Source organism: Tupaia chinensis, unplaced genomic scaffold (assembly GCF_000334495.1).
Source record: "Tupaia chinensis unplaced genomic scaffold, TupChi_1.0 Scaffold000164_1, whole genome shotgun sequence".
Classification (NCBI taxonomy): domain Eukaryota; kingdom Metazoa; phylum Chordata; class Mammalia; order Scandentia; family Tupaiidae; genus Tupaia; species Tupaia belangeri.
Genome location: NW_006159638.1, coordinates 261,690 through 268,958, shown reverse-complemented (window position 1 = coordinate 268,958; position 7,269 = coordinate 261,690). Strand labels below are relative to the sequence as shown.

At 38.8% G+C, this 7,269-nt stretch overlaps 1 long non-coding RNA gene across 1 annotated transcript in view; it reads left to right on the top strand.

Annotated features, from left to right (window-relative positions):
* Positions 1–270: 270 nt before the first annotated feature.
* LOC102501200 (uncharacterized) overlaps positions 271–7,269 on the top strand; it is a 20,261-nt gene continuing 13,262 nt past the window's right edge. The window contains exons 1-2 of the long non-coding RNA XR_334192.1: positions 271–389; positions 4,247–4,379. This is a non-coding gene — a long non-coding RNA (uncharacterized LOC102501200). The remainder of the gene's footprint in view (positions 390–4,246; positions 4,380–7,269) is intronic.

The window sequence follows — 7,269 nt, the reverse complement described above, 5'->3', positions numbered from 1 at the left end:
GGGCCAGCAGGTGGCGTAGTGGTTAAGGTGCTGGACTCCCACATGGCCAACAGTGGTTTGAGTTCCAGACTTGGTGACTTGAGAATCACACTGGGTGTGTGTGCATACATTTCCAAAACAGAGGAGAAGGGATTGTGGCTTGGCCATCCTCCTGCCCCCTCAGGGCAGGGAGGGAGGGTGGGGTGTGATTTCTCACTTTCTCTCTCACTGTTTTTCTCTGTCTCTCTCCACTCAGGCAAGTGCAGGCGCCCTGTGACAAAAACCTGAAAAAATAATGTGGCACACAATGGAATAATAATGCCATAAAAATCAATGATCTCCTGTTATTTGACTCAAAATGGAAAAATCTGGAAGAAAAAATGGTAAATGAATAAGCCAGTCTATTAAAGGTAAATACTATATGTCCCTGTGTAACATATACCTTAGGACCTTACTTTTTAGCAGAGGGTAAGGGCTTAATAGCATGAAAGACAGTAATCATAGATATTAGAGCTGTATGGAGGAGGGATTTGGGAGAATCTAAATAACAGCACAGAAGACATGTGAGCAAGGAGAATAGGTTATGAAATAGTGACCACAGCAGAGTTAAAATGTCATTGACAATTCAGTACATGCTTCTGAAAACAAAAACAATAGAACAAACACGCACAACATAATATAATGTCAAATGTTGAAGATGATGAATATGTTTATGTCCTTCATTTGATTATTTCACGTTGTCCTCTTAAAAACTAGGGGCCAGCCAAGGTGGTGTGGGAGTTAAGGTCACTGCATCCCACATGATCAACTGTGCTGTCCCAGTTATAGATGTGAAGGCTTGAAAAACACATTAGGTGTGCGTGTGTGCTTGTGTGCACCAAAATCTTGAGAGAATGGAGGAGAAGGGGTTGTGACATGGCCAGGCAGTGCTTTCTCACTTTCTCTCTTTCTCTGTCCCTGCTGATTACACGTGCCCTATAGCTAATTAAAATAAATAAATGAAATAAAACTGTACTATGTCCCACAAAGATATGTAATGAGTATATGTAAACCAGAAATTACAGACAAAAGCTAACAAACAAACAAAAATCCTGTCAGTGCCTTACTTCCTCTGCCCCAGAGGTTCTCCTTGGTTGAGAATATCAGTGAAATTCTGCCCATCGCATTTGTAGCTGGTAGAAACTTGATTACTGGTACTCAGAAGAAGCTTACTGTGTAATATCTGGATTCCTCACACACCTTTACTCTACTCTTTCTCTTTCCCTTTCTTTCCTTCATTCTTTTCTATTTATACACACAAAATATTGGCATAAAACATGACCTAGGTTTTGGGACCAGCAGATGGCATAATGAATACGTCACTGGACTCCCATGTAGTTGACGCGGTACAATTCCCGGACTCAGTGGCTTAAACTCAAGCTGGCTCGTGTGTGTGAATGCCCAAGATCCCAAGAGGAGAATGAAGAAGAAGGGATTGTGGCATGGCCATTCACCATAGGGAATGATTTTTCGCTTTCTGTCTCTCTGTCTCTCTCTCTTTCTGATGAGCACATGCACCCTATAGCAAAAACCTGTTTTATAAAAATGACCTAGGTTTTATTGGAAGAAGATGGTACTCTTACCTATGGTACTTACTCATATGGTATTGACAACTCAATCTATTCTAGAAAGAAACCTAAATAACAGGGAATCCAGCTTGCCTCAACAGATGTGTTCCCTCTGTTCAATGAAGGTAGACATAATAAATAGAAAGCTGAATGTGGTCTTCAGTTAAAAATGCTCAAGCTAAAAAAACCATCAGGTGTCCCTAAGTTAATTTAAAAATATACACACACACACACACACACACACAACAAAGCAGTAATAACACCAAAGGAAACTAAAAAGAGCCTTGTAACAAGTTACCACAAAGTTAATGATTTAAAATGACACACACTGATTATCACATAGCCTATAGAGCAGAAGTTCAGTCATAACTAGGGCTTTAGGCATCATAGGTTGAGATCAATGTGATGACTGGGCAATGTTGTCATCTGAAGCTTGGGGGCCTCACTCAGTCTCCAAATTATTGGTAGAACTTAGTACCTTGTATAATAATTGTGAGACTAATGTTTCCATTTTCTTGCTGCTATGGACTGTTGACTGCTCTCAGTAAATAAAGATTGCTTCATTTCCTGGCATGTGACTCTCTCTACCTTGAAAACAAGTCTTTTTCTGTTCTGAATTCTCTTCAAGAAGTTCTCAATCCCTTTAGAGCCTTATCTGAGTAGATCAGGTCCGCCTAGGTTAATCTCTTCCTTAAAGTCAACTGTACCATAGAATATACCCTAATTAGGAGAATGAAATTTCATCATAATCTCAGATTCCTCCCACATGAAGGACTAGAGAATCAGACAGGGATGTAAGTCATTAGAATTATGGCCTACCACAAAGCACCAGGTTATTATAATAAATAAAGTACAGTTTAAGATTACAGAAATACAGCCACACATACAATGGAATACTGTGTAGCTACAGAAAAAAAATACAAAGGCATTTCCTATGTACTGATAAAGAAAGACACAGTATTAAATGAGAAAAAAAATGTCAGGAGCAAAACAGCATATAGGTTGTTTATGTAACACTTGGAGAAAATAAAAGTTTAAGATTATTTTTATTTGCACGTATTTCTCTAAAGGAACACCAAAAGGATATCTAAGAAAGAGAGCTGACTGTAAGGCATGGTGGGGGGAGTGTAGGGGAAAATGGGTGGATGAAGATGGGTAGGAGTAAGAGCTCTCAATGTAAGCTGTTTTAATTTTTTTGTTATGGAACAATTCAAATTGTTATTGAACAATAATATTTATTAAAATTATAATTAAAGAAATATTAAATATAGTAAACACTTATATCTGACATGCACAATTCCCTGCAGACAAGGAAGTAAAGCAACAATTCGAGCACAGCTCCTGTTCTAAAGTAGCAAACCAGGTCATAGTGGTCTGAAGTGAAATCCAAAATTGACTACAATTCAAATAGGAGAAATGTCATAACAAAGATAAGCAAACCATTTCGTGATTTTTAAAGAAGAAAGCCATCCTACAAAATGAGTATATAACCTAGTTCTTCACTCGAATATATCCTCCTGCCTAGCATAGCTGCCTGCCAGAAAGGGCAGTGGGGATCATTGTCTATTGATCCATGTAATTCAAACTTTCTCATTTAAAGAACTGGGAGAAGCATTACATCCTTCAAATTTCATTAGACATCATTGGATCATTGATTTCCACATATTGATTAGAAGGCAATATATAGTTTGCATACTTTAAAAAATAACTTCTTGTAAACCATTAGTCTATGCTACGTCAGGAAACTGAATGTTTTCTTCGTTTTTGTTTGGCTTACTGCACAAAGGTTTGCTGGTAAAATGTAAATAAGACATGCCTATCAGATAATTAGATGATCCAAACTCTCAACTCTTCTACTTTCTTAGTTTTTGACTGTGATTATTGTAACTTGAATTGCTTCTTTAATCATTTTTTAATTTTTTTTGAGAGGTTTTTGGTATAGGGTGCGTGCACTCGCCAGAAAGACATAGAGAGACAGAGATAGAAAGTGAGAAATCACCTCCAAGGGGGGATGGCTATGCGGTAATCCCTTCTCCTCTATTCTCCTCTCGGGGTCTTGGGCATGCACACACACGCACTCGTGGTGAGTTTAAACCACTGGGTCCGGGACTCCAACCGCGGTCTACTACATGGATGTTCAGCGACATAGCCATTATGCTAACTGCTGGTCCCGCTTCTTTAGTTATTTTAAAGTGCCTGTATTCATTCCTAGTTTGAGAAAGAGCAACGTAAGTCCACTGAATTTTTCTGTGACTTCCTTTCACTTTCACATTTCATTCAACATTCTACTCAACTCCAAAGTGAGGGCTTCTCTAAAATAATCCCTTCCCTATATTGCAGCACCCTATTCCCTTACTCTGCTTTTCTTATCCCTCTATAGAACATAACTTTGAAACTAGTACATGTATGTGCAGACCTGTTTACCATGTATCTCCTTCATCACAATGTACACTCATGAACAGAGCAGAGACATTTCTGTTTGCAGTTGTTTCTGCTGTTCTGACTAGAACAGTGGTTTAATCATTTTATACATACACACACACACACAGACACACCTATATGAGAGAGAGAATATGACTAAATGGTCAATTTATTGAAAAATAAATTCTATTCACTGCGCACAATGAACTATTTTAATTCTTGCTCCCCCTTCCCTTAAGGACATATCTCACAAGTGTTAAAAGAACAAAATCACAGTATGCCCTCTGTCTTGCTCAAAGCTGCCCACTTCTGGAAGTTGCTTGAGGGAAAGTCACCTGACCACTGCCTAACAAATATCCAAATGGAGCTAAGGTACCAGTTTCTTTTTCTTGCAATGTGAGGTAATAAGAAATAAATATGTGATTTGCTTTAAAAAATTAAATTTAAATTATTCTCTTTTTTAGATAGAGTCTGGCTGTTGTCATTCTCTTGCCGTAGCCTTGGTTCTTTTGTAGACAGGGTCTCATTATTCTGCTTAGGTGAGCCTTGAGCCCATGACACTCCTGCCTCAAGCCTACTGATTCACTGGGATCGTAGGTGCATAACTGCATACCAACCTTAAATTGGACCAGGAATCAAACCCTGGCCTCCTATGTGGTTCCAGTTGGTGGAGCACAGTGTGTTAGTGCAGTGCACCAACATGGTTGAGCCTAAATATTTGACCTTTGTCCCCAATCTCTGGCACAAAGATCCTAAAATGCTTATAATTTACTGTTTTGTATGTGCTAATGAAGGGTTCCTAAATAACTTCAAAATAGGGGCTGGTCTCCAGTAGAAACAGCCATGCCATGAGACAGAATTTTCATCCCTACTCCCACACATTCACCTTCTGGCATGAAAGAGGGGTAGGAATTGAGTTCAGTCACAAATGACCAATGATTCAATTAATCATACCTCAGTGAGGACATTATTTATTATTACTAAGGAGTTGAGAACCTTCTGGGTTGGTGACCACATTAATGTGCTCGGAGGGTGGCATGTCCAGAGAGAAAAAGGAAGCTTTGCACCCCTTCTTCCTATACTTTACCCTATGAATCTAATCTCTTCTATTGGTTGTCTTGACTTATCCTTTAGAATAACTAATGATCATAAGTAAAGTGCTTTCTTGAGTTCTATGGTGTTTAAGTGAATTAGCATTCCTGAGGAGTAGTTTGTGGGAACTCCCAAATTTAAGTCAATGAAGGTAGAAGTGTAAGTAGCCTGAGAATCTCATTTTTGGCTAGCTTCTAAAGATAGGGGAAGTTTTGTAGAACTGAACTCTTAACCTGCGGGTACTGGGTTAACTCTGAGTAGTTGGTTTCAGAATTGAATTGAGTTGTGGTACAATCAACTGGTGTCACACTGGAGAATTTGTTGATGTTAGAAGATAGGGCATTTGATATAAACACAGACCAGTGATTGCCAAATACTTGTCAATGACATTACACTGACCCATGAATAAGTTTTCATACATCAGTAAAACAAACACAAAATAATATTTTGAGTTTCAAAAATCTGAATTTTAAAAATTCAGTTTAATTAGATAAAATGCTCTTTGAAGTTGTATTCTTCCTTCTCTTTACTCATTATTTCAAAGTATAAAATAATGGTGATAGGGAGCAGCAGATGGTGTAATGGTTATGTCACTGGACTCCCATGTAGTCAACCAAGGTTCGAGTCCTGGACTTGGCAACTTGAAGCTCACACCAGGTGGGTGTGTATATGTGCCCAAAATCTGAAGAGGAGGAGGGAGGAGAAAAGATTGCAGTGTGGACATCCCCCCTGGGGAGGGGTGATTTCTCGCTTTATGTCTCTCTGGCAAGTGCATGCACCTTATAGCAAAAATCTCTCTCAAAAAAATTACTGTTGGTATGCAAACATGCCTAAATAATCAATAATAGAAGTGATCAGAACTGAACACTCTCGGGAACCAGCAGTTAGCGTAATGGCTATGTCGCTGGACTCCCACGTAGTCGACCGTGGTTCACGTCCTGGACTCGGTGGCTTAAAACTCACGCTGGGCGCGTGTGCGTGCGTGCCCAAGATCCTGAGAAGAGAACAGAGGAGAAGGGATTGAGGCGTGGCCATCCCCCCGGGGGAGTGATTTCTCACTTTCTGTCTCTATGTCTCTTTCTGTTTATCTGGAGAGCGCACGCGCCCTATAGCGAAAACCTCTCCAAAAAAAAAAAAGAAAAAAAAAGTGAACACTCTCTTATTCTCAGTGTCAGGTTATTGTGTCTTCTTCATACTCTTTCCTTTCCTTCTATTGACATGCATGAACTGGCCCAGCTTCAATCACAGGCCACCCCTTCCACATGAACCCTGGATCCTGTTGCCTTTGGGCTTTTTACCTTTTTTCTCCTATGTTTCCAACACCAGTATCTAACTGGATCATTATCATTGGTATCCAAACATGTCTAAATATCAGAAATCCCAAAATAACCATTCCTTGAGATCATGCCCACTTCAGTTATCTCATTTTGCTTCTCATTATGCTGCTCTTTTTTTTTTATATATATAGCAACATGTCTTGAAAGTCTTACCCACTTCCTAATTCCTTCACTTTTCATCATTAACTCACTGTACTCAAACTTCCATGGCTACAACTCAGCTGCGACTGTTAATAGCATGATCTGAGCAACTATTTTGCCAAAGTCAGTAGTCCATTTTTCCCTTCCTCATTTTATTATATTTGAAAAATATTTGACAAAATGGATGATTCCCTCCTTCTTGAAACTTCTGGCTTCCATGGTATTAATTTTTTTGGCTTTCATTTCTCCTTACTAGTTGGTTCTGCCTCTCCTGTGCTATCTTTCATGTCATTGCTCAACCTCTAAATATTAGTGTTCAGTGGCTCTTGTTTCTGGGAACTATATAGATACATAGATGTTTATCTATAGGTATAGACAGATATAGATATCTTTTAAAATATCTAGTCTTATCTTAGATAATTCCATCTTGTTTTATGCCTTTAAATTCAATCTCCTTGCTAGTGAATCCTAAACCTATAATTTTCATCTTAATTTTTTCACTGAACTTGAGGCTCTTGGACCCAAATCTCTGTGACTTATCCATTTGAATAAATATCTTAATTGTAAGTGTTGAAAGCAGTTCTTGATCTTTCATCTCAATGTATGTGTTCTCCTGTCTTTCTCATCTATGTGAATGCCATTACCATGTAATAGCTTGACCCCAAAACATAGAAGTCAATCTTTCTCTCTTT